Source organism: Thunnus albacares, chromosome 6 (assembly GCF_914725855.1).
Source record: "Thunnus albacares chromosome 6, fThuAlb1.1, whole genome shotgun sequence".
NCBI classification, from domain to species: Eukaryota; Metazoa; Chordata; class Actinopteri; order Scombriformes; family Scombridae; genus Thunnus; species Thunnus albacares.
This window is the reverse complement of record NC_058111.1, coordinates 4827200-4854056: the sequence shown is the minus strand read 5'-3', so window position 1 is coordinate 4854056 and position 26857 is coordinate 4827200. Positions and strand designations below refer to the sequence as shown.

General features: G+C 40.4%; 1 long non-coding RNA gene across 1 annotated transcript; it reads right to left on the bottom strand.

Annotated features, from left to right (window-relative positions):
- Window positions 1-422: 422 nt before the first annotated feature.
- On the bottom strand, window positions 423-10279 carry LOC122984608. The gene is made up of 3 exons (XR_006403929.1): window positions 10161-10279; window positions 1902-1996; window positions 423-1772 (listed from the first exon to the last, which is right to left on the bottom strand). It is a non-coding gene; the product is annotated as an uncharacterized LOC122984608 (long non-coding RNA).
- Between the last annotated feature and the right edge of the window lie 16578 nt (window positions 10280-26857).

The following is a 26857-nucleotide window of genomic DNA, read 5'->3' as shown; positions in this document are numbered from 1 at the left end:
ATAAATGCGTGGACACACAGGGACACATTATCTACTGCTATACACTCCGTGGTTATACGCACATATAACTGTACCTGAGGGAATATGCAATAAGTGAAATGAGTCCCTGGAGACACACTTAAAGCTGGTTTAATAATCCAGAACCTTTGTGCGAACAGATATTCATCTGCAATATTTCCATATGACATAAAGTTCATGCACACCTACTACGTGTGCAAAGTACTGCACATTATAATAGACTCTTTCTTTTTATAGATACATTACGGTCATAAAGCAGAATCTGCTTTCCAGATCAAATTCAGTAACAACAGAAAAGATCTGAGTAAGTTTTTTGAGTTTAGTACCAAAATGATTCAACGGATCATCTTAGTTTATTGATGGAATATTAATTAGTGTTGATAGGACATGTTTATTTGCTCCTGCAGAATTCAAAATAGTACACACATGGATTACCTTCTGGTCTTTCCTGCACATCTGGCTCGCTCAGCAACATGAAGCTACACTGTGTGATTTCTTTCTCTTTCTTGAAATAACATATCGTCGCAAATCATTAGTTAATGATTTATTAAAACATGCTGATCATGATTTCCCTTCTAGACAATAGCCAGTAGCGACAAAAATAAAGTCAGTACAGCCAACAACTAACAATAAAACTATGAGTTTGAAGCCTGCATCCCACATTCAAAAATGTTAATGGTGATCATCAGTGGAATTTGTAAAAGCCATTTATTTAACATTTGTTTTGTTCAACAGTATCCAAACATACTCTCTCACCAAAGAAAAAAAAAACAGAGGTCAAACCTAGCTCATAGGTTGAGCTGTACTGTAGAGCACTGAAACTAAACTAAACATCAAAACATATAGGCTACAAAACATTAAAAATAAAATTGTAGCCATGCCACACTGTCAACAGGACAAATGTAACACCTTCATTTTTTCACAATATCTAGCAGGTCATTGGCTTGTTTCATGACAATGATGAGGCCAGCATTTGGCTCCCAAATTTCCTGAGCCGCACGTTTGTCAGCAAACTTTTGGAGGCTATCACCTTTTTTGAAAGAAGCTCTCACAAGCCTGCACATCTCAGGACCGACTGCTGCCAGCTCCGCAATCAATGCTTGATTGACGATTGTGTTTTTCTGTCCACCCTCATGCTGCTGGAGGCATCTGCCTTTGTAGAGCCACCTTTGACAAGGTCGAGGACTTTGTTGTATCACAAGATAGACTCTTCAGGGGTTCTTACTGAAATAAATGCACTAATAGTTGTATGCATGTATCAATAGTTAGATAAAAAAGGAAATGAGGAGAAATCATTCTGAGCTATAGACATACAGCACACTGACGCCGCCAACATCAATACATGCAGCTACATTACATTTAAGGCCATAGCACTGACTTACAGTCATTTTAACATTAACTAAACTATTCAATCAAATAGCTTTAATTCACAGTTTGTATCAAATCATGTGACATGTTTCAGATTTACACATATACTGTACACCTGTCACTTCACAACTTTTCAAACACATTTTCTGTTTTTTCAACATCCTCTTCTGAAATCACCAGCCCATGCTTTCCTTTATTTCTTTTTTTTTGTTTTTTCTTTTTGTCCTTCTTCTTTTTCTTTGGCAAAGACTCTGACTCTGATGTATCTTAAGCATTTGAGCTGTACTCATCTGAAGACTTTGTAAGTTCTGCTACCAATGCCTCCTGGGACGCTGTAGGTTTCTGATAAGGTGACTGCTCTGCAGTTTCAGCTTTCAGTTTTAAGGCTGTCACAGAAAAAAATAGGACATTGAGACAGTTATATCTGCTGTGTGTCTTGAACTGAGGAGAAATAATAATACACAAACACAAGTCTGAATGTAATTGTCAAAAGCCATTTTGGTGGCTGTTCCAACCTGAAACTCTGCACTTCAACTTGAACTGGTCTCTCCTGCAGTACTGGCCAACTCACAAGCTGCTGAGTGGAGCTCTCTGCACCCCTGTGAAAAATCTGAAGCAACCAATCAAAGAGCAGCCTCAAGTCACCAGCTTGCCAAACGTTGAAGGACCTACACACACACTCATTTGGCCGGCGTCCCTCACACAGGAAGTGTACACTCACCGGCCACTTCATTGGGTACACCTGTGCAATCTAATGCAATCCAATACAACAACTCTGCCATAAATTCCACATTTATGAAGCTTATACATTTTCAGTTTTTTGTTGGCATTGTCAGAAAGGTGATAATTCCACTTTATGTTTATTATTGAGGTCGTAGTGAGTGGTGGTGATGTACTGAAGTGCATTACATTGAAGAGTGTTCCTAATATTTTGCCAACCCTCATGTATGTTAATGGAGTTGACAAAATATAGGAACACCACTAAGAGGACTACAGCAAGGCTCATAAAATAGCTTCAGAAAAACTTTAAACTGAAACTTTAAGAGAAGTTTGCAGGAGTGCTATGAGTCGGAATAGTGAGCAAATGGTTGGAGATACCAGAGAATTTGCTCTTACTGACGAAAGCAGCTTCTGTCATAAACGTAAGGTGAGTTAAGGGGTGACAGCTCAGAGTTGTCTCTGTCACTATAGAATATTCACTAAAAAAATCACAAAGGCTTTTGTGTATTACCTCAATGATTAAATGCTCCACTTTGGATAAAGATAAGTCCTTAAACTCAGGGGCTTATAAGATGGTATTTTTGGAGTTGTGTAGTTGGTGATGTGACATAGCAGAACATACAGCTCACTGCAAACCTGATAGTCCTCATATTTGGTGTTTTAGTAATAAGGTGGACATTAGGCAGTAAACAGTGTCCTTTTCTGTTCTTAGCAAGTTCTGATATATTGGTGCTAATCGCTTTAATATAGACATCTTTTTTTGCAAACAACAAGGACATTCTCCAGTTTTTCTTTAAAAGGCGAACTTTGTGCTGTTGAGGATTGTTCATTGTGACTGCAGTTGCTCTCCTCTTTAAAAGAAATACTAACTTCTGCCAATTATGAACAAATGATGACAACAGTAGTTGGCAAATAGATGAACTCTTTTCTGCTGTGGGGCAGCTGAGTCTGTGCCACATTTGCCAAGGCCGACTTGTTGCCTCTATTTGTTAAATCTAATATACATTTTTGATCCGTTGCAGGCATACTAAGCATGCAGTTGTCACTGTGTAAATATTAATATGAAAGACATTTCTTTACTTTTTCTTTGCCACTTGCTTTATCTTTTTTTTGCCAAAGATCTTTGCAGATCAGCCATGTGATGTCATTTACTTTAACTCTTATTACAGTACAGCCGGGGGAGGGCAGCCACAACTTGGAGACGAAGGAAGTGGGTGTTTGGCACAGTAGGACGAGCAGCGACATCCAGTCCTACGACTTGTAAAGAGAAGCGGACAGGAGCAACTTCTACCAACAGCAGTCATGCATGTGGGTCCAGGCACCACCATCATCAGTGATGTACAAGTCTACTATTTGGAGACTAGAAGAAACACCTCTCGGTCATTGAATGGACTCACTGGCTAGGTGACAAACAGGGTCCCACTTGGTAGAAGGTTGAAAGACATTCATCATCAGTTTCCTGTGTGGGAATGCACCGCAAGAGTTTTTTGGTGTTAACTAGCAAATTTCAGAGCACTAGAATCTGTTACCCTGTTTTATATCATTGTAAACTGAATATCTTTGGATTGTGGACCTTTGGTCAAACAAAACAAGATTTTTGAGCACATCCTCTTCATGTGAGAACCTGTGATGAGCCTTTTATAGACTAAATGATAAAAATACCTTTTTTTTTTGGATGAAACATTTCTGTAGTAGATGTGAGGTATAAAAGAGAGTAAACTCTATGTGGTTTAAGAATATCTTTTCAACAGACAACAGACAATATGCATCACGACTGCTATTATATACACCCCAATTTAAAACCATTACTCGAAATAGCTCTCTACACCCACACGATCTGAATGGATAGTCATGACTACAAGGACATGACATTGATCACAATGGTGTTTTCAGCTTACACAAAAAACAGGAACAGGAACAGGATCACACTTCTATCTGGACCTGAAGAATATAACATTTCAATAAGCAAATCCTCTGCTTACTGACTATTCTCACAACACATCAAAGACACATGCAGGTTTTCAACAGTTTTAAGACAAAAAAGGAAAATACATTATTCTCTAGTATTATTTCATTTCACTTAATTCCAGGTGTAAGATTAGATTTGACAGATATGTGTCAATATTACTGACCACAGCTGTGTTTACCCAACACTGAAACCATTTCCTTAACATGGTGATACCATAGTAATTCCTCAGTTGACATTTACATACAGAGTTTAAAGGATAGGCTCACAATTTTTCAACTGTGTCTTCAATCAGGTGTTCATATGAACAGTGAAAGAGGTTTTCCTCGCTGTAATCATTCCTCCTGTTCATACTGGCTATTAAAAGATCCACAGTGTGTCCACACAGTCATTTAAAAGTTGATCTGAAGCTTATATGAGTCTTCAGCAGTCTGAGTTAGTCATTTACAGTCTTTCTAGCATCAGATTCCCTCTTTGTGTTTCCTCAGACAGTGTTTCCCTGTTGAGCTGCAGGTGGAAGCACAGTAACAAAAAGAGGAACTTTGGCACTAAAAAGACTGTAACGTTGAAAGATATATACTTGATTTGACTCATTTGGATGCTGAAGCTTCATATAAGCTTCAAATAAACTTTTAAATACATTTTTGCACAGAAGGAGGACTGTGGATTTTGTCCCCCATCACTTCTATTGTAAGTGCATTATGAAGGGATCTTCTAATGGTCAGTATGAACAAGAGGAATGATTACAGCAAGAAAACCCTCTTTGCCAAGTGTTCATTTTGACACCTCACAGACTTGAAAAATGTAAATCTAGTGTTGCAGTTTTCCCTTCTCACGTCAGCTCAGAAAGAAAAAAAGTAGCAGCATCTGTTCACTCTGTTCTTCTGTTCAGGGTTTTAAACAACAACGCTATTTGTTTCACATTCAGCAGCATAACACCTCCTTTCACGCAGCCTATTTTAAACCTTATTTCACACTTTACATCCAGTGACTGTATGCAGCGACATGTTTATCCTCCACTGAGTGCTTGACATCTGTTGAAAAGAGGCATCTTCTGCATTAGTGAAATGTTCACTCACAGCAGTTACTATATCTGCCAGAACGAACACAAAGAGCCTGAATTAAATGCAGTGTACAGTGTTAGTGCTCATGATCGCGTGTGTGTCTGTGCTGATTTATCCTGCAGCAAGTATGAGTTTGCTTCAGTGAGTCAGTGTACATTATGTCTGCATGTATAAGTGAGTGCATGTGTTTGGTGCATTTCATATATTCTGTGTGCTTGTGTGACATTGTTCAGGGTTGCAAACACTTTTTGGCACGAGACACACTACCCAAACAACTGTCACGCTAAATAAGAAGAAGCCACCTCACAGTTTACATCCAAGGACAACATTCAGCACCAGTGCAGGAAGTGCTGTGTCCTTTGTGTCAGTCAAATAAAGTGGTTGCCTTCCAACCTTAGTGTCTTTCTAGTCCAAAATTCTCTCTTTGTGTAACTGCAGCTTAGCACAGAAATATAAAACTCAGACTGCTGAAGCCTCATATAAATAAACATGGAATACATTTTTGCACAGAACAGGGGTTGAGGACATCTTCAAAAACTAGTTGAAAAAAAAAAGTGAGTCTAACCTTTAACTAGGTTGTGTAAAAACAAGACTTTGTGTATAGCTCGCTGTGGGTAGTTCAATGGGCCTGGGAGATTATAGCATTCAAAAACAGAGCTGGCGATTATTTTGTGCAAAGAGAAAGGAAAATATTACTGATTGCAAATGTAACCCTTACAATCTGTTCAGGTCAAATTTGACCCATTTTGACATTTGAAAACAACCTGAATGACATTCTTTTAACCTAAAATTGTAGTACTTCTACCAAAACACATCATAATGATATTTTTGTGCAGCTGGTATACATTTTTGTACATTTTTGTTCCCATATTTATTCAATGTGATTTTATAGTCACCTGAGAGGGTCAAAGTAAAGAGTGGTTATTGGGCATCCTGAAACAGGGAAACTATAGATTGGCATGTCTGTGTATTTTTGGCCAGGGGACAGTGAGAACAGAGCTCAAAGAGGGACCTTGACACTGTTACAAGAACGGCCTGTGTCCCCAGCATATTGCTACAGGTTTCCCACCAGGAGGGCTCCTATAGACTCAAGCCCCCAGGATGTGCGCCAGGCTGTGAAGCTTTTTGACATAGTGGCCACACCGTGTAATTGCAACTTCTATCACAACCTCTGTGAAGTAACTCATTTTATTATCAGAATTTAATCCATTCGGTCTAGAAGAGCTGCATGATTAAACTATTTTATTCCATTCAAGTAAGCAAAGAACCGACCAGAAGTCTGCCAGCTCAGCCGATTAAGGGAGTCTTGGATGCCTATGCTCTGAACCGTCTCAGCTGGAGAAGGACTCTACTGAGCATGCTCTATGGGCCCAAAAATGCAGGCATGTGAAGAAGCCTGCAAAAGATGACAGACTTTTTTTGGCTTCAAGCACCATTGAGCAACTTTAATAGGAATAAATGGATGCCATCTTGATCCATTGCTCCTTAATACATCCGTGTGTAGACCTTTGAGGTTTTATGGGCTAATCTTGAAACAGTGAAAGAGTAAAACTGTGCATCATATATGGTGTACATACAGTAGGGACATAAGGTCACAAGGTGTCTTGACACAGTCACAGCATCTGCAAACATGTCCGTAAAAAGTAACAAACCAATTCCCAGGAAACCAACATAGTTCAGGTGGGTTTCTGTGTGTGTTTCAACCTACTTCCAAGGTGTATGGAGAAGGAAAGAAGTCTGAAGAGGTCAACACTTGTAGTATACAGAACAACTTTATTATTAAACCAGTGTGTTTTGACTTGTTTCACAGCATAATAAACCTTGTTTCTTCTGCTTCGTTTCTAGCTGTCCAATGTTATTTAGTTTCAGTTTCAACTGATAGTCCTAACAAACTATTTTTTCATGAGAAATCAGTTCCCCAGAAGTTTTGGTACCGAAGCTGCAGGAAAAACCTCCCTTCATTTTGAGCTCCGTGACAACACAGAGATTAATAAATGCAAGGTTATTAATTTCATGCAGCACAATCAGGAACACCACTTCACCCTCTTCACTCTGCTCGCAGGCTGCTGTGCGTATGTGTGTGTGTGTTTCCTGTCTTAATGCATTCATATTCACTTGCGAGTTATGCCCTTTTCTATGTTAATGCATGCATTTGTTTTGAATGTGTCCTTTATTTATAGCAAAAGCTTTCAGAATCACTGATAAGCAGAATAACGTCAAAGCATCGCTACATGTGTGTGCCCCTTTGTCTGTGTGTCAAACTAATCACTGTAATGACTTTCACTGCTGCTGATATACAGAGGAGAAAAAAGAAAAGTTTGTTTCATTAATTGTGTGTGTGCAGACATTTGTGTGTGTCCTTCTTACAACAGAGATGATTTCATTGCCCATGATAAACATAATAAAATGTCAAATTATCCATAAATCCTACTTGTGTTGGCTGTGTGTCTGCTGAGATAGCAGCACAGCTCACAGTAAAACAAAGTGGAGAGGTTTGGATTACTGTGCTGCACTGTGTTTTTATGCACTGGGATTAATATTACTTGTGGTTAATGTACATTTGCTAGAGTTGACTCACGTATGCAGGGGTGTTGGAGACATTAATGAATGATTAGCATATCGGACGTTTTTGCCTCATCTCACCAAGTTTGACAACGATATTTGATCACCTTTGTGCGTCATGCAGGTTGTGAAAGACCACAAGCCATAGTTGATCATGGTTCTACATGTAGTCGGATGTCTCTACATCAAGTCACAGCAGGCATCTGATATAGTGACCATCCTGAAAAATCTAAATGTTGTGTAGTCTGATCGAAGCAATGTGTCCGCCAGGGTTTCTTGTGAAGGGGTACTGTGGTCATATGGGGTGATGTGGACATTACAAGCAAGCGGCAACTATCACAGCTTGAGGCTGAGGCCAATGCAGAATTATGTTAAAGTGCCACTGACAGCCACTAGATCCTCCAACTGACTCCCATTCAAAAAGCCTTAACTTTTCTCTAGAAATACTAAATCAATCATCAGAGTCATTATGGTCTCAATCTCTAAATTCAGGCCTTCTAATAAGTTTTCTGGTGATCATTTCAGAAATTATTGATTTGAGGACTTGTAGTAGCTTTGATGACAGCTATGATTGACAGTTAGCTCACCAGGACTACAATACCCGCCCTGATTAGCACAATTTAACTAAAACAGCTAATGTTAGTCCAACTGTGCAGCACTTGGTGTTCCCAGTAAGCTAGCATTAGCTTGCGTCCAAGGTAGCGGGGTGTGTTTCCAGAGCGTGAAAGGAAACACCCTGCACACTTTGGAAGGTCCTGGCTCCAAACAGAAAAGATGGCGGCAACCATAAGCTGCAACTATGGGTTTCAAACTGGCTCCAGTGAAACCATTGAATGACATTGGGCGACCCAGGACACAATGGAGGGATTTTATATACCATCTGGCCTGAAAACGCCTCAGGAATCCCAGGAAGAGCTGCAGGACATAATTAGGCAGAAGGGTGTCTGGGCTAACTTCTTCTAGCTCAGTCTGCTGCTGGATTTAGGTACAGTTCAGACATGGAGGCAACAAAGAAGGAAAGAGCACTGATATTTTTCTTAAAGATCTGCTAGAATAATTGTTGTCCTCATAATATATTTAAAGTAAAATACAGAAGTCCACAGCCTCCTTTCTCTTCTTTCTTCCCCCATCTTTTCTTCTTTTCTTTCTGCTCCTCCTTCCTTCCTTCCTCAGCTGCCAGCAGCATCTTTGTGTTTTCCGTGTTGAACGCTTTCGTGTTGCAGCAAGTGGCATCATGGGAGGCCACAGCGTTAGTCAGCTACACACATACACACACCACTTGTCTCTGAAATATTCATTTGTTCGTTTTACAGGTAAAGGAGGAGAGTTGGGAGGCGGGAGAAGATCAGAGGAGACAGGAGACTAAGAACAAAGCAGGGGGTAAAAATAAAGAGTAGGCAGGATACGTAAGAAGAGAACAGAAAGAGAGAGAACAAAGAAAGAAAATGAGATGGGAAGAGAAGAAACAAGTGCTGCCGTAGTGTTAAAGGAGGAAAGAAGTTAGAAAGCGAGAGCCGAGAGGGATAGTGAGTCTTTCATATGTGTGTTTTATTCGATAGCTTGGACATTCTGAATGAGACTCAGCTGCATGGTGCCAGCAAAAACACATTCAGGATTTTCAACCCATCCATTCAAGATGTCTGTACATGAATATATCCATAATTGTATCTTACAGACAAGCAATAGAGATAGAGATGATCTTCTTACAGTTCTTAATGAAAGCATGTGACAGTGTTCACTCCTGAATTTTCCTTATTTTGGAACTTACTGTGGCTTTTGCTGATCATGAGACTTTAATAATGTCTAAAATATTGTGTTTTCTCTCCAAAAGAAGTTGTTTTTTTGCTTTGAGTTATGAGATATCCCAGGGATCAGTCCTTCATTATTTTCTATTCACACCCTCTTATTAAGTCACACAGCTCACAGAGACAATAGCAGTCTCTATTTATGTGCAGATGACATCAAAATCTATTTCGATTCCGACATCAAAGTGAAAGTTAACAATCTGCAGGACTCCCTTGTTGAGGGAGGACTGCGGATCACATTCTTATTTCTTCACAACTTGGGGTCACCGTCCTCCAATTTCACGTCACATTGCAGAACTGAGATGTGTTGAGGGCATCCTTAAAGCTTAACAAACATGCAAAGCCAATTTTTTTTGAATATATTGAATCCAGCATTGTTAGCATTGACTAGCAGTCCTCTTCATCACTGCCTTTCACTGGTGCATTGCTTCCTTTCTTGGTGCATTACTTTACTGTCACCTGTTGATCAGTGAAACCATTGGCAGGTAAGGCGTCTTGCATCCCCACATTTTTGTGCATCAGTGCACGTGCATGAGATACTGCTTACCTTAAAGCTTCACAAAGTTTCTAGCACTTATTTTCCAAGAACTTACAAGAAAATGCTGTGCAATGTAGAGTTGATTTTAATGATAACTTTTAGTGTTTTTATATTCTAACTTCATATGAGCCTGATGGCAGTCAGAGATCATCCAGTAGGTCCTTATGAGCGGTCACATTGACAAACCAGAAGAGACTGGGCCACTGACATCATTTTCCACTTGAGATGACCTGCCAGAGGAGATAAGACACACCTTATCTTTTTTTATTATTATTTCACTATCTACTGTCTACATTTTTTCCCCTATTAATATTACTATTTTCAAAATTACAGCACCGGTCAAAAGTTATAGAACACCCCCATTTTTCCAGTTCTTATTTGATTTTTTATTTGATTGTGGGGACCGTATGATGAGCATTTGCTCCACTTGCTCCATTGCTAAGGCGCCTATGACTTTGAGTATAAATTTTAGATTAAATTTTGTCAAACAAAGAGAAATCGTGGAATCTTTTATATCCAATTGTTTATTTGTCGAGTACACTGGGACATTAAACTGCTTAAATTTCAATAAAAACTGGGAAAATAGAGGTTTTCTAAAACATTTGACCAGAAGTGTCTTATGGGCATGGTCAGCATGTGTGTGATAGTGTGTCTTTTAAGTCGAAGCTAGTAGCCAAAGCACAGATGGCACGGCGACGGTGCAGGAAAAATGAATGTGTGGCAGAAAAAAAAAAAAACATCTGTTCAAACCCACAATAACCATCAGAGTTGATTTTCCTGGCTGGTACCATCTTGAGGAGAAGAAAGGGCTGAATGAGCAGTGACAGAGGAGCTGGCTGTGTACTGCTGCACAGCTCATATGCTCACAGCCAATTTGCTGTGTTTTTCTGGAGAGCATGTGAACGGTGCCAGATTACCTCGCGAAGACAGCACAGGAAGATAAGTGACAAGTGTTGTTACAGAAAACCTGCTCAGCCCACAAGGAAGGGGAGGGCAGGACTAACAATACACTTAGCTGCCTAAAGATCAAAAGTTGCATTTTGTAGTTGTGAAGTCTTACATCGCTGACATTGTAAACAACCCGGAGAGGACAGAGGGAGGAATCAGCAGAGAGGAGATGAAAGACGAAGATGAAGACGTTGCTGACTACAGATGAGTAGCGGCGATGTGTGCAGCAGAGATCAGAATAAACCAAAACAGAGCTCAGTCGAAGTCTTTGCATCCCTTGAAGTGCCACTCTTAACAGAACGTACACATATTTTGGAGCACTTGTCCTGTCCTGTGCTGTGCTGCTTGATGTGTGTGTGTGTGTGTGTGTGTGTGTGAAGCAGTGAGACTTTGTGTTGTGACTGAGCAGAGATTCTTTGTTGAGCGGCAGAGCTGCTCGCAAATGTTCTGTTGTCAGCTGAGTCACTCCTTTACTGCTGAGCAAAGCCGAGCAAAGGCCGCCAGGAGGGATTTAGTTCATCCCTAGCCAACAGATACCCCCTCCCACACAGACGCACACACACACACACACACACACACACGCTTGTGTGAATAAGCCTTTCGGCAGCCTTTCTACAACTCATCCAGAATGCTACAAAAGGGTGCTCACTAGAACAAAAAAAGCCAAACACATCACATCTATTCTTAAAACCTTGCAATGGTTTCCAATCAGTTTTACAATCCATTTTAAATACATCTCTCAATTGCTAATTCCCTCTGAACCCACTAGCACCCTCAGATCATCAGGTGTCCCTTAGGTCATCACTAAGCATAAAGCTGCCTACCACTGGAATCAACTTCCTGAAATTATGAGACAGGCCCTATCTGTAGATACATTTACATCCAGACTTCAAGCTCACCTGTTTCCCGAAGCATTTGACTGAACACTAACTCAGACCTCAGCACAGTCACTGTAAGTGCCTTTATTACTAGTGTTTTAAAATCCACCAGGTCGCTGGCGACTCGCTTAAGCCAGTTCTTAGCATCATGCATAAAGATTGTTTAAACTTTTGCCAATATGGACATATTACACATCACACCTAAGTGTAATTCATTCAGATTTACCGGCATGGTAAACAAAAGAGAGGAAAAAAAAAGTGGTGACTCCCTACCTTTGAGATTACATTACACTTTTTATTGAGATAATTAATTGTGAATGACTGATTGGGGATATTTTGCTAACACCTGGGCATTACATCGCGTTTTGTAGGTCATCAACTGAAGATAATGGTTTAGACTGGGAGCCTGACAGTAGGCCGAAGCGGCAATGCTCCTCTTCTGCAGCCACCAGTGCCGCCTCCCCTGCTGGGTCGTCTAACACCCCCACTGGATCGGGGGATGCTGCTTCCAGCACACCAACCGCTGGATGTTTATGCTCCCGTGCTGCCAGAGGTGGTCAGGGTAGAGGTAGGACACCCAGAGCATCAGGCTGTCCTTGTGCCCCCCCCCCCCACACACACACACACAGCGGGACATCAGTGACATACTGTGGATGATGAGGATGTTTAGCCTGCTCCACTGGTCTTCATGCCAGTAAGACAGCCTGGACTGCAGTAGGGGACCAGGGTTGTTCACTGCAATTCTTTAGACTGTTTTTTTTTTTTTACAGATGCTGTGCTCAAGACTTTATTGTCAAACACCAATGCATATAGTGTGAAGAAACAAGAAGGGAAAAAAGGAGCATGGTGCAACATCACCATCAATGACATGTTGTCCTTCATTGCTATGGTGATTTACATGGGCTTGGTGAAGTGCTCTATGCTGGTGGACTTCTGGAAAGGATCCCGACTCTACAGTCTCCCATTCCCCTCCTCTGTCATGTCAAGGAACTAATTCCTCACCATTTGCTGTGCTCTGCACATAAGTGACATCAAAGCTGATGAGGAAAATGATGGCAAGAGGGGGACACAAGATAAAGCTCCTCTACAAGCACATTGTTGAATCATGAAAGTCTCACTTCCAACCCGGTCAGCACATTTCAATTGATGAATGAACGGTAGCATCGAAGGCAAAGATCTCAGACAGTACATCCCAGCCAAGCCTTCTATGTGGGGGTACAAACTGTACTGGCTGATTTCAATTGTGGCTACACATGGAACTTTTATGTGTATGAGGGCAAGACTGGGGCTTGTTGTACCGTTCGTTCAAACAGAGTTGTTTTCCCCTAAGACCAAGGCCAACATGGGTACTCCCTGGGGCACCATAAGGTGGATCAGAGACAGCTTTTTGTGAAGTGGATGGACACCCAAGAGGTTGTCATGTGTTGCACCATCCACAAGGCCGTCGATGGTTCAATGGTTCTCAATCAACAAACCTAGAGGGAATCTACTGTGATGCAGAGGGAATTCTGGCAAGCCCTCTTTGAGGAGTTTGCAGATCATAGCTCTTCTAGCAAGAGAAACACTGCACCCCCTAACTCAGCAGCTTCACTCAAGTTACAGTACTTTGCAGAGGGACTTGATATGCCGAAATGGAATACAGACACTATAGGCAGGAGGAACTGTACGCTCTGTCACCAGAAAACACCAGTTGGCTGTGTGCCATGTGATGTGCTGCACAGAGAGGCTGTTTCAACACTGGCACACACAGAAAGGACTGTAGACAATGGCCCCTGATCAGAACACCAGGACTGCCTTGGATCTGTCATTGGCTGCAGTCTGTCATTTTTATGCAACCTGAGACAGACAGCAGCACATCTTTTACACACACACACACACACACACACACACACAGACCACAGCACAATACAAAACACACACACACCAAACCACACCCACACAAACCACACCACAGACGCAACGCAAAACACACACACACCACACCACACTCACACACATCACACACACCATACCACACAACACACACACACACCACACACACACCACAGCACATCACACACAAACCACACCTCAGACATCATACCACAGACACACTACACCACACATCACACACACACACACAAACATATATATATATATATATATGTATACTGTATAGTTACTCCCTATTTCTTTTTCTATACACCTTTTTTATATATTTTTTAGTGTAACGTTACCCCATATCCTTTTATTTATACACATTCTATAGTTTTTTTGTATATAATTCAGCTCATCAGTAATTTTTGTATTGGCAAGATTCACTTTATTTCAAATATTTCAAATAGAATTCAGTTCAGCATGGTTTGCAATTTCTGTATCATACATACTAGCATTCTGTAATGTTTTGTCATGACAAAAGACAAAAGATGAGTCAATATATGGCCACTTGGATACATGTGCTGACCCCTCCAGCCACCCATCAAATGAATTTATTGTATGAGAAAAATGATGATCAACAATGTTTTGCATGATAGTAAAAGGTTTTTGTGGCCCTCTACAAAAAATCAGTGTGTACTTGGTAGGTGGTTTTGGTAGGCGCACCGGCCACATGTGCATGTGAGTCTCTCCGTGTCCCCCACATCAGTTTCCAAGATGGCGGCCGTGTCACAAATGTTCTTGAATTACAGCTAAACAGTACGCTAAAATATGTTCCTGAAAACAGTAGTAACAGAATTGGTCTGACATGTTGGTGCTATAGTGGCTGAATGTTGTGTATTGCAACTTTAAGTATATTTAGCTAGTAATACTTTTAGAATATTAAATGCAGGACTTTTACATGTAATGAAGTATTTTTACATTGTTTACTCCTTCCACCACTGCCAGACACTAGGAGCTGGACTGAGAAATCTACAGTTATATATTTGCTGTATTCAGAAACAGCAGGTGACATTGATATAAGATACATCACATTATATCCTGCATCTTCCCAGCCTCTCATTACAGTGGTAACAGTGGTTTGGCTGTTACAGTTCTCACTTTTTTGTCTGTTAAACTCTCCAAGGAACCCAAAGATGCTCCAGCAGGCAAACTTCTAAAGTAATGTTGACATATGAATCAAACATTGTTTTGGTAATCAGTCTGTAAATCTGCATTTGAAATAGTGCATTAGAAATTTCCTCCTACTTCAAAATAATTCAAACTCTTTTCGTAGCTCCTCTGTGACATACCTCCATATGTTCATCTCTTGGTTTTCTGTATTGTTGTCTTGTTTTTGTGCCGTTTTAGGGCTGTGGGTGTCTGCTTCAGATTTGATGAGCAAGTAAATCAGCTGGAGGGAGCTCCAGACTGCAGCTTGTGAACATTTAATGAATGTATACTTTGAGATTTATGTGTGAATCAGTCCAAAGCTTCTGAAAAACCTTCCCAGACCTTTCTGGCACTGTTTACACCCTGTAAAAAAAAACACAAACACCCTCCTCTTTAATGGCATCATTTTACCTCATCAAGAAAACACAGACACCCACACACACATCTTGCCAATGTGCAATGTGTATTGCAGTATAAAAGAGTAAAAACAGACAGAGAAATGAAAGGGAATGTTTTATCTTGTGTTACATCTGAGAAAAAAAGGTGTTTTATCTTCTGAAGGCTTTTTATTCTCTTATGAAAGTCAGAACTGAGCCTTGGATTCAGGACAGCTGTATAGAGCTCCTCTGTCTACTGTGTTCAGTCACCTCAGTCACCAGGTAGAGTGAATGTACTGTCAGAGTGACAGTTGTGCAGGAAATGAAACAGGAAGACTGTCCTCCTGAGAAAAAAAACAGGATCTGTCATTTCAGCAAGTGTCCCAAAACTACATGTTCACACTGAGGTAGAACCAGCTCAAACCAGTCAGTAATTAGCAGCTACAGCTGGTAGTGAATCACAATTGAAAATGTACATTTGCATCTTCCATTAGAAACTGCTGCGGTCACTCAGCTCATCTGCCACATCTGACGGAGGTTAGAGGGCTGCTGTCAATCATGATGTCACACCCACTTCTTATGTCATCAGATAACTAATAAAAAAAAAATCTGAAAAATGAGCACTTGAACATACATCAGTGTGATAAGAACTACTTAAATGACAGACACCACCATCTTTGGGAAACTTATTTGACGTTCACTTTGATTTTTTAGTTTGGCTTATGTCCCATCTGCTAACATGGAGGGGGCAGGATTTAAGATCTATACTGCACCCGGCCACTAGGGGGCGTGTAGGTTAGATATCTGCATCCCTGTTGATCAGGATGTTTGCAAGCAGTTCTGTGAGGTTTGAGGGATCAGAAAAGAGCACAAAAGTCCAGGAACTTGGTTCAGATCTCTGCTTTTTTTCTGTTTCTCAATTTCAAAATACATACCATGAATGCAAAACAAGGAAAACTCAGTGACACACAGGGGGTCCCCCAGCCCACAGACAAAAAGTCAAATGAACTAAACAGTAGTTTTAAATACTGCCCAGTCAAACCATCTAGCTAATATCTGGGGTAAAATCAAACAGACAATTAAAGCTGCCATTCAGGCTAGAGTTAATTTTACTGAGTATGCTGGGAAAACAAAATACAAAACGAAACCAATTGCTTCCTCCGTCCCACAGTCCCATTTGGTACAGTCCATATTGCCAACACCTGGTGGAGAAAGTGGCATTCATGTGCAGGCGTTCATGAGAACACCATCCTCAACCAGGAAGTGGACCTGGGAGAAAACGATGATTAGAAATCAAAACAAACAAGAAGAATGAAAACATACTGAATGATGCAACTGTAGACACACTGAGGACATGACAAATAAATGACACGAAAATGCAAAATACTCACCTGCGAACATTTCACATCAAAACTATTCATACCGGCAGTGATACAAATTTGTGACAGAAATACAGAAACACACATTTACAGAAGAATTTGCTCTGCTGTCAGTCAGCCTGGTGAAGGCAGTTTGGACAGCCGCTGTCCTCTGAGCTCCCCTGGAGCTGCTGCTGACGTGCAGTAGATGCTGAACGCAGGTCGTAGTAGGAAGACTCAGTTTACTATTGGCTAATGGACATGCAAACTTATGACTATTATAACCCACAGCAGGCGTCTGTGTCGCCTTCCGGCTCCGCTGCTGCTGCTGGAGATGATCCGCCGCCATTCTAGCTGGTGTTTGTGTGCACCGGGTCTCTCCCTGCTCCACTATGTTTATGCACTGTTTTCGCTGGACCAGCTCACGTCTTTTAAGTGTGATATTAACTTGTTTAACTTATAGAAGTGCTTGTTTTTATTGACAGCTGACTTGAAATGTACTTTTAATTCTGTTTTTCATTTGTTACTGACTTTGTCTCAACACATATAGGCTACGTGTTGTTCAGTCTCCTGCTCTATATGATCACCAACTCAGTGTTTTAATGCAGCTGAATTCAAGATATGTAAATGCTGTTCTCATTTACATATTTTTCTGTTTCTGTCGTCAGATGCCAGAGGTGGTGTGAAATTTGATCACAGTTCATAAATACTAAATAATAAGCAGTAGTCATTACCAAAACGCTGCTCTGCAGATAGTTATTTTATGATCACATCATCTGACAAAACAAATAAAAACTCCAGGTCGGTGACAGCAGCTGTGCAGTGAGATCGGCTCTATTGATATTTAAAATTAAAGATTAGAAAATTAGGCTTGTCATATTCAAGTACAGCCACAGGCAAGTAAAACAGCTGGGAAAACTAGGATTGTTTCTCTCATAAGAACTCAGCAGCTAATATCAGATTTCCTGAGCATCAGAACAGCAAAAGACCATCTGAAGGTGGGTCAACAAACCTGCACGCCTCCTAAAACTGACTGAAATAACTATAGATGAAGTGTATAAGGACATATATATGATGTCCATAAACCTGTTGCTCCAGTGCATGCTGGGAGGACACCACAGTACTTTCACATCATTTCTGAGTCTTAGTTTCAAACTCTGCTTTTTCATGTCTCTTGTTAGTTTGGTGCATATTCTCTCTCTCTCACACTGCGTTTCTCTAGTTAGAATACGTCAGTTATCCGGTACAGCCTGTTGTTATCATCACCCGACAAAATAACGTAAATTAACTCTTCCAGATGGTGATTTGAGCTAAATGTTCTACTGTGAGCTCAGCGTTTAGCCGCCGCTCTCTAGTGCTGCGCTGTCTGACAATGTTTGCAGAGTTTTTTTTTTTTTTTATCAAAACCAAATACAGCAGCAGCTGATTTCGCTAATTATCTTCAATCAAAGAGAGAGACTTCTAATTAGTGAACTCAGCAGCTGAAACGCTTGGTTGGAATGAAAACCTGCAGACTCTTCCATGGCAGAAGACTGGACACTGCGGGGGAACATGGATCTGCTTTGACAGTTCTTTGTTGTTCCAGATTCAGAACTGGCTGCTTCCAAAAACTTTGAGACAAAACTTTCAAATTCAAGTTTTTACATTGTTAAACATTTATTTCACCCTCATCCTCTTCTCTGACCTGCAAAATATACTGCTTCATTAGCTCAAAAAGACATTGTCTTTGAACATAATCCAGGCAGAGGTTATGTTTTTTAATGCTAGTTGGATAAACAGTTTTGTGGTACACACACATCATTTCTAGGAGGCAGAGTTGCTGCATGAACACATACAAACTGTACAGCAACCTGTAAAAACAAAAGGTAGAAAGAAACAGATTACTTCCTTTGTCTGTATGACCGTGTGTGCTACATGTCGTTGCTGATAGTTGTTTAACTTTACACCCACACATTTTTGTCTTTTATCCTTCCTTTGCTCCTGTCCCTTTATTCAGTACGCTTAATTCTTCCCCTCAACTTCTTCTTTGTTGTTATTAGAAAAGCTGCGCGCCGCAGATGCAAACTGTCTCTTTTTGCCCCCTTCCCCTCTCTCCTCCTGCTCGGCCTCTTCATAAACTTCTCCCTGGTTGACTTCTGAAGAGGCAGAACAACAGGAAACAGCACAGACTACTTCGCCACGTACACAGTCAAGTGTGGAAATGAGATTAAGCTTTCTGAGGTGGCGGATAAAAGCGTCGCTACTGAGGCGGGCTTTTTCATTTTTCTCTTTTTTTTTTTTTTTTTGTTTGTTTCTGCATTGAATAAGGCACTTCATCGCATCCTCTCTGACAAAACCTTCCTCACAGCGGAGGCTTACCAGCTGCCGACACCTCCAAAAGCTGAGAGATGTGCCGCCAGTAACTGTGAATTGGTTTGTTTTGTTTTTTAGCGTGCAGATGTATAGAAAAGAGGCTGGAAGGATGACTCTGTGTGTGTGTGTGTGTGTGTGTGTGTCATTAATGGCTGCAGCAGCTACAGACCCCTGGAAATGTTAAAATTGCAGAAAAACTACAGAAGAAAGTAGCTTTGTTTATTCTCTCTACCAACTCTTTAGCTGCTAAATGCTCCACTATGTTCACCAGCTAGTCTCCAGCTAACTGTGTCTGTTTGCTGATTGTAATGAGCGGTTTAGTTTACAGTGGCTTTTTAGAGCTGTTCCTCTGAAAACAGCTGCCTGCTTCATCTGAAAACGACGCTATGAGAGCGCTGAGAGTGAACCAAAACAGTAAAGTCGCAGCCGGACAGTCAAACAATGAGCTGAAACTCGCTATAGGCTCCATAAAGCCGAGAGGAGCTGCAGAGTCACTGATAATTCTCTGTAGGTTCATCACTACGAGACTCCAAGATTGCACAATTGTAATTTCATACATTGTTATTACTATATTATAGATTATAGCTGCTCTAAGTTTTTAGGGAACAATAAAGGCCATGTTAATAAAAATCCAGGTTGCCATTTCAGTATGAAAGTTCAAGACATACCACACACATATTGTACTTGTACTTTCATTTATCATTGTTTGTTCTTTCAGCTGGAGGTTGATAAATGTCATCCGGAACAATATGTCACCTGACCTCTGAGGATTTTTAGACACTAACACGGTAAAATGTTCATCTGTCACATCCATCCCTGTGCTTTCATCCAAAATGACCTTCAGCACCTGGTTTAATAATGCAACGGTTCCACAATAGCACAACCCAATGCTCTTTATGATGCATTATTTATTTGTGTGTTATTGTATTTATGATATACTAACAAACAGTGGATGGGCTGCAGGCCATAAACAGAGACATACAGTATATATATACCCAGAATAACACTTATAACCCCAACCTGCATGCATACGTCACACACAGTACATATAAACACACACACACACACACACAGGATCTGAGAATAGTCCAATTTTAAACCTTACTCGACTGGTATTATTAAGCTCTGGTTGTGAATATAGAAAACCCTTTGTTTGATTTAATTTCGCTGCACCCACGTGTGTCAATAAACGTTTGCACGGCTGCTGACATTTAACAATATCTCTGTGAAATTAAAGACTACAAACTTAAAAAAAAACTGTAAGTGTGTTTCTTGCGGTCAAGAAAAGTTACTTTCTGCAAAATAACTAGGGAAGAGCCATCAGAGTGGTTGAATGAATGAGTTGTTGCCTTTATCAAAGTCAAAAGACTTCAAGATAGCTGCTGTCTAAATGATGGTGGAATGCAGTCCAGTTCCTTTTTCTCTCACTTCACATTGACGACTTTCCACAAACCACAAAGTCCTTTTTTTCAGCAACAACAAACAGCAACATTCAATGAACTCAGGCCAACAAGAGAGCAGCTGTCTGTTCAGAGCAGCGCAGCGAAGCAGAATAATGGACAAACTATTATCAGACAACAGTGCACAAGTCTGACGATCGATAGACTAAATGTAGATGATGTAAATCGATCAATATGGCGTTCTAGGAAGGAGAAATATTGCAACCACAGAGGCACTGATTGTGTCAAATCATATAGAAGGGCAGGAGCGTGTATCTGTGTGACAGAAGTTACCTTTCATGAGTCACAACAACATCGGTTTGCTACACTGGCTTCACCTGAATCCTCTTGTCTTAAACTCAACATTATTATTGCAAGTGGTCATCACAAGACAAATCTTCCCACAAAATGTTTTCCCACTTACCCATAACGATGTCTCAGCTATGCAGATATCTACTCCCAAGATAATTACTGCCTATACAATTTAATTTGTGGTGCTCAAACAGCTAAAATTCCAGAAACAATGTCCCTGTACAAACATCGCTGTCAGCAGTTTTCAGTATTTTTGTACCTTCAGTAAAAAACAAAGCTACTCTATTAATATATCTTGTTGTGTGTATCTGATTTGCAACAAGTCCTACAAATTAAACAGCCAAACACGTCGTTTGATACCATATCATGACACCAGAACGACACATAGGAGCGTTTTCTAATGTAGCGCCGCTATCGGCAGGACAACCTCATTTATCTGAAACTGTTACAAATCACTGTTAAAAAATAACAATGTTTTATGATGTGACAACACTGTGGTTGAGGTCTGGTTGGGGTTTAAGGAAAGATCATGGTTTGGATTAAAATGATCACTTTGTTATGGTTCGAGAAACATGTGGGTTAAAGTTACTACTTCCTTAAAGTTAGGCCACCTTCATCGTCATGGCTACAATAATAACCACAGTGCCTGGTGACATTCAGATCAAAAACAGCCCTGCGTTAAAACAGTACAAGGGGCTGCGTTGGTGTAAGTGTGTTTTTTGTGGTCCTGGTGAAACAATGAAATACAATCCAGGAAGTCCAGTTGGATCTACAGATTAATGCGTTTAAAGGCTGATCAGAGCCGGTTTGTAATACTGACAGACAAGATTTTACAAGTCTGGAAAGTTATCAAGGCAGCAACTGTTTTATCTTTTGTTGTGATGATCGCGAGATAAATAGTTTATTACAGCGTTCACATTACAAAGTAATCCACCAGGAGGTAACGTGGTGCCTTGTCGGATGACGTCGGGTTGCGTTGCAGCAAAAGTTGAGCCGGGTTTAACTTTTTTTTGCCAGACGACCGCTGAACCCTGTGTTGTGGTGGCACCTTCACTGCATCAAAGTACCGCTCCCATTCAAATGAATAGTAGAGCTGCGTTTTTTCACGCAGATCTGATGTAAAACTGTCCCGACTTGGTGGTTGGAAACAGGAAACGAACATCGGTCTCCTGTGGCAAAGTCCACTGTTGGATTAATGCCTCCATCCACCCCTCCTCCTCTGAATGAGGAAATCTGTCCACATATATGTACGTCATCTTAACTAAAACACAGCTCCAGGTCACAATTACTACGGCCGCTAGACTCAAATTTAACAATATGTCGTTTTTAGGCAACTGACATCACGACCTATTGTGTCGTTTTTCTTGGGAGGACAGTCTCCTGATTTGTCATGTATATGTAGATCTAGTTTTTAATTTAACTCCGTCATCTGTGTGTTAATGATACAAAAAAAATAGTTTTATTATTATTTTTTTAATACAAATGTCAGTTACGGTTGAAACTGATGTAACATCAGCTGAACTAAACCCAGTACACTGGTTGAAGATTTCACTCTGCAGTGTGTAGTGAAGGGGAGACGTCAACAACAGCAACTAATAAAATAAACATTATTCAGAGCTCCAGCTGCAATGGGATATTTAAAGCTCATTTCACCCAGGCAATGATAATAAACACTAAATGCTTAATTAGGAAAATACTAAATGTTAATGTTTATTGATTGTGAGAATATAGAGTTATGGGTCCCTCCACAGCTACTTAAGAAATAAATAGTCTGGTGATAATGATGTAGGAAATATTTATGATCACACAGCCCATCAAACTGTGTCTTTTAAAGTGGAAATACATTCAGAAGTGCGAGTGATGGTTATTACTTTGATGCAATGCTATGCTAATTCTAGGGGGGAAATGATAAATATATGTAATCTTACAAAAATTAAAGCTGCATTACTTTCTGTAATGACTACAAATCAGATGACATACATATAAATCAGTAAGGGGTCGCTCAAAGTGACAAACCCCCAGAGAATTATCATCAACTCTGCAACTTTTCAGAAAATAAGCTCTGATAAAGCCACTGTGCAAGATCTGCTCAGCATAAAGCTGGTGAAGAAAGTGGAACGTCTACAGTTGATGCTTAAGAGCCAGATATGTATCTAAGGAGGTGGTGGAAACCAAACCAGAGCTAAAAAAAGATGTCAAACCATCAGCGTTTATGTTACACAGCACTCTCTCTAATGTCCAGGCCTCCTGTTGCTAGCTAATGGCATCTGGAACAGAACAATAATCCACTTTTAATGTGGAAAAGTCTTATAAGATTTGATTTATTTAAAAGCAACTTCTCTTGTAGAAACTGATCTAAGAACTTAAGGATATTCCACTGTCTAGCTAAAACTGGTGTGCCTCCAAAATAGCAGTATTTGCTAAACTCTAGGGCTGGGTAATTATTTGAAAAGTAACCGAAACCAACATTATAATTCTCCAACCGACCTACTTTTACCCAATTCGATATGTTTGATGAATGCATTCCTTCAAACAGAATGTCCACCTGCAGCTCAAAGCTTTGTCGGTCTGCATAACAGCATCAGTTATCCAAAAATTTTAATGTCTCACAGCCATAAAACCCCTCTGCTCTCCTGAGCAACAAAGCAGCTTATCTGTGCTCATGGAAGCCACAGACTTATAAAATAAACATTAGTCACAGCCCCAGCTACATGAAGATATATTGGCCTACATACAATATGTGATGAATGCATTTTCCTCCCAGGCATGAAAATTTAGTCCTTTTTAAAAGTTTTGGAAGAACGCTTGGAGGTGCACCCACAAACACACAGTGGATGCATATTCACTGACTTTTGTCTTCATAACCTAGTTACTCACAAGTCCTCTTCCATCCACTGAAAAATGTTATTGAAATGATTTTTGCCTTTATTTCCCATTACTTTCTCCTAATATTTGCCTGTAGCAGGCCTATTTAATTCACGTCAGGGTTAGGATATAACTCACAAGCTCACAAGTTCCAACAAATGAGCCCTGCATTTCAAAGAATCAAGCCCACTCTTAAAGTGTCAGTACGGCTGATATCCCCAGTGAGCCGGTGCTTGATTTGCAGCACTACTCCTCTGAGGAGCTGCGGCACAGTGTGGTGCTTCACACCAAACAGCCATCTTAAAATGCCTCCCCCTCTCTGAAAACCCTGAATCAAACACATTCAAATCTGGGAGATAAAGTGGAAGCGAAACTCCAGGATGTCACTTTATCGCAGCGTGAGCCTGAATCCTCAACCTCTGCCTGTTTCAGCAAAGTCGGTTTGACACGAAAAGGTGCAGTCCGCTCGTTTAATGATCAGACAAATCGGAATTGAATGATTGGATAGATTACGTGCTAATGAGGGCTGCAGAGTGGGTGGATGATGATAATGGAGGAGGATTTTTAGCAGATCCTAATGAGGTTTCCCCCTAATGGCGTTTTGCTGGGAGATTCCCTTCATCTGACAGGAAGGTCTGAAGTTTAGGGAGCTGTTCATTTCATGATGAGCGTTATTTAACCCCTTTGAATGTTAATGTCTATTAAAGTGATACTCCACCCAAATCCAGTCCAACTGAAATCACATGTAATCCTCCCTCAAAAATAATGTAAACATGTTTTTTTTAATGTATTATTAATATATTTTTCATTATTAGAATGAACAAAATGCTGCTTTCTGTCTCAGTGTCAGTCTCTCACCTTGTCCTCAATGTCCAAAAGACCAGGGGCTCTATATGTGAAAACAAGAACCTTAAATTGAATCCTAAACCTGATGGGAAGCCAACATAGAGGAGATAAGATGTGGGTGTGATGTGAGTCGTCGTGCTGGACCTGGTCAAACAGCCTTGTAGCAGCGTTCTGGATCATTTGTAGACGGTCCAGGGACGTCTTGCTGAGGCAGGTTGAAAGGGAATCGCAGTAGTCGAGCCAGGATGATATAAAAGCGTGAATGATCGTCTCTGGCTCAGGATGTGATATAACAGATCTGAGTTTGGCAATATTACTTAAATGGAAGAAAAATGTAATGCTAACGCTAATGTCAGCATGCTAATAAGCTCACAATAACAATGTTAACATGCTGATGTTTAGCAAGTCTGATATTTACCAAGTACCGTTTTAGTGTATTAGCATGCTAACATTTCCATATTAGCACCAAACACAAAGTACAGTCGAGGCTGATTGCAATGTCATAATTTAGCAGTAAAGTACTGGACAAATCAAATGTTTGACCTGATGATGGCACTATGTGAAAAGTCAGAGGTGATTAGAATTTATATAGATGGGAATGTAAAATTTGTACCAAATTTCATGGCGATCCATCAAATGGTTTTTGAGACAAAACTACAAATATCAATTTCATGGTCAGGCTACAGGAAAAGTCAGAGAATTACCAATGCTGTTAGGATTCATCTGGGAATGTGCCAATCCATCTGATAGATGTTGAATTATTTTGCTAGATAATTGAAAATTTTGGTAGTGCAATAGAAAAAGTTGGATCAGTCAGTAGGCTTCACCCTCTGGGGACCATAAATGTCCAACGAACCACAAACCACACAGTTCAACTTTAAACACACTGTTTATGCGTTGTGTTCCATCTTCACCTGCTTTTTAGATTGTTGACTAAATGTCGGGTGTATGCACCAAACACAAAGGGTCACACTTACTAAGGCTTTTGTGTCTGGTTGTCAGGCACAGATGTGATGCATTCTGACCCAAAAACACATGAAAACTCTCTGCACTCTGCACATTTCTGCCAGGTGCACCTTTCTGAGCCTAAATGTCAAAATCTCTCCTTCTTCCTCCCGTCTTGGCCTTCATTAAAATGGTTCATTACAACCAACATCTGGTCAGCCTCAGGTATGTTTGGGTGGATCAACAGCCAGATTTCCTGCTTGGTCTGGGGCAGGGACTCAGGGTATGATAAATGTCAAATGTAAATCAATAAATAAAGACAAAGCCCCTGATAAACATGCATTTTGTATTAAAGAAAAACAAAGAAATGAACTTTTTTCCCCCCCCCAAATTAATATAAGCCTTGTTTTAGATCCAGCTGACAAGACTAATGGCTCCATTTAACACCTAAATACAACTTGTGTGGGATGAAAAATGTGACAAGGGGGAATAAATGAATCATAATGCATTACACTTGAGATAAACAGAGACTGAATTAATGAAGTCTTGTGACACGCACAGCACCGGAAAGGTGTCAAATTAAGATGGTAACAAACTGAAATGTCAACAGTAATTTGTCCCTGGAGGATATGCTTAGCATTTTTTTCCCCTTCTACCAGCTGAACTTTTTGTCACATTCAGACAATTAAATGCATTTAAAAGCGGTCCAGTGCTATTTTGATTGAAGGGCGGCTCATTTATTTATTTATTATTCTTTTCTTGAGGTTTTTATATCATTCTGTAGCTTCCCAGTGAGGTTCCATATGTGTTCAAATCTGAAAATTCTTCTTTTTTTTTATACTGACGTCTCTTTTAAAGGTGGTCTATGTAGAAAATGCTTTTGTTGTAGTACGGTGGTTGGCGAGAGGGACACACTGGCCAAAAGGCTGACTCTAATACACTGTATCCAGCTCTCTAAAAGCAATACATCCATGAGGTGAAGCCAACTGATCTTTATAGCACAAGCTTCTCTGACTTCTGAAAGGTAATTTCTCACACATCATTGCTGTGAATGCTGGACGGCTGCTGTTTCTGCCTCTGTGAAACCTGCCTCGGTGTTGTCAGTCCGAACAAACTGACAGACACTCCAACCTGTGTGTGAAAGAGATATACAGAGAGACAGAAAGACAGAGGAGAAAGAAAGAAGAGAGCGAGCTCAGGCTATCAAGGCAGAGGCAGCCAGCTGTTTCAGCTCAGCAACTCCAACACAACTCAATCACTGAAATAGGTTAGGGGTGTGTATGTGTGTGTGTGTGTGTGTGTGTTTATATTCTACAGAAAGAGAAACAGCAAAGAGAAAGGATGATGAAGAGAAAAATGACTTGTATCAAAAGGCAGCGCACAACTCAGCTTTGAACGCACTAGATTGATTTTTTTCTGTTCGCTAGTCT